General features: G+C 45.9%; 1 protein-coding gene across 1 annotated transcript in view; it reads left to right on the top strand.

Moving 5' to 3' along the window:
- LOC105509654 (testis-expressed sequence 264 protein) overlaps positions 1–1266 on the top strand; it is a 180953-nt gene that overhangs the window by 89933 nt on the left and 89754 nt on the right. The gene's annotated exons all lie outside the window — the stretch shown is intronic.

Here is a 1266-nt window from a genome sequence, read left to right as displayed (position 1 = left end):
TTTTTTTTTTTTTAAATTTTTTGTGAGTACGTAGTAGGTGTATATATTTATGGAGTACATGAGATGTTTTGATACATGCATACAATGTGTAATAATCACATTATGGAAGATAGGGTATCCATCCCCTCAAGCATTTACTGTTTATGTTGCAAACAATCCAATTATATTCTTTTAGTTATAAAAGCTATGCTTCAAAGTAGGTGGCTGTGCCTTAACTGTATGTATATTGTCAGGCCGAGGGCCACTTTCATCCTTGTCAAGGACATTGCAGTCTTTGCTGTGTCTTCCCTCCCCTCCCCTCCCGTCCCCTCCCGTCCCCTTCCCTCTCCTCCCCTCTCCTCTTTTTTTTTTTTTAATTTAATTGAGTCGGAGTCCTGCTCTGTTGCCCAGGCTGGAGTGCGGTAGCCCAATCTTGGTTCACTACAACCTCGGCCTCTGGGTTTAAGCAATTCTCTGCCTCTGCCTCCCGAGTAGCTGGGATTACAGGTGCCTGCCACCACGCCCGGCTAATTTTTATATTTTTAGTAAAGACGAGTTTGACCATCTTGGCCAGGCTGGTCATGAACTCCTGGCCTCGTGATCCACCCGCCTCGGGCTCCCAAAGTGCTGGGATTACAGATGTGAGCCACTGTGCCCGGCCTACCTTCTCTCCTTTTATACAGCACTCTTGAATGAGCTGCAGCCACTTTCAGGTAGGACCTAGCTCTCTCTATATTCTCTGGTCCCTGGGCAGTAGAGTTTCCCATCCTTAATATGTGGGGATGGCTACGTATAAGATTGCTTCTGGAATTCTGGAAGATGGAAGGAATGAGGGAAATCAAACTAAATATATGATTCAGCATTTATGTTTGGCATAAGGACTTTGGTTAAAGACAGATAAAATTAGTGGATCTTTTCTCATAGCTGATGGAATAATGAAGTTGAGTGATTGGAGAAAGTGGGGGAGTACTTTTAAAAATCAGCTCAAGGCCAGGTACAGTGGCTCACGCCTGTAATCCCAGCACTTTTGGAGGCCGAGGCAGGCGGATCACCTGAGGTCAGAAGTTTAAGACCAGCCTGGCCAACATGGCGAAACCCCATCTCTACTAAAAAAACAAAAATTAGCCGGGCATGGTGGACACTTGTAATCCCAGCTACTTGGGAAGCTGAGCAGGAGAATCACTTGAACCCAGAAGGCGGAGGTTGTGGTGAGCTGAGATTGCACCACTGCACTCCAGCCTGGGCGACAGAGCAAGACTCTGTCTCAAAACCAAACCAAACCAAAAA

The sequence above is a fragment of the Colobus angolensis genome, unplaced genomic scaffold, assembly GCF_000951035.1.
Source record: "Colobus angolensis palliatus isolate OR3802 unplaced genomic scaffold, Cang.pa_1.0 Scaffold18, whole genome shotgun sequence".
In the NCBI taxonomy this organism is placed as follows: Eukaryota; Metazoa; Chordata; class Mammalia; order Primates; family Cercopithecidae; genus Colobus; species Colobus angolensis.
The sequence above is the reverse complement of the archived record's forward strand: the minus strand, read 5'-3'. Positions and strand labels throughout refer to the sequence as shown.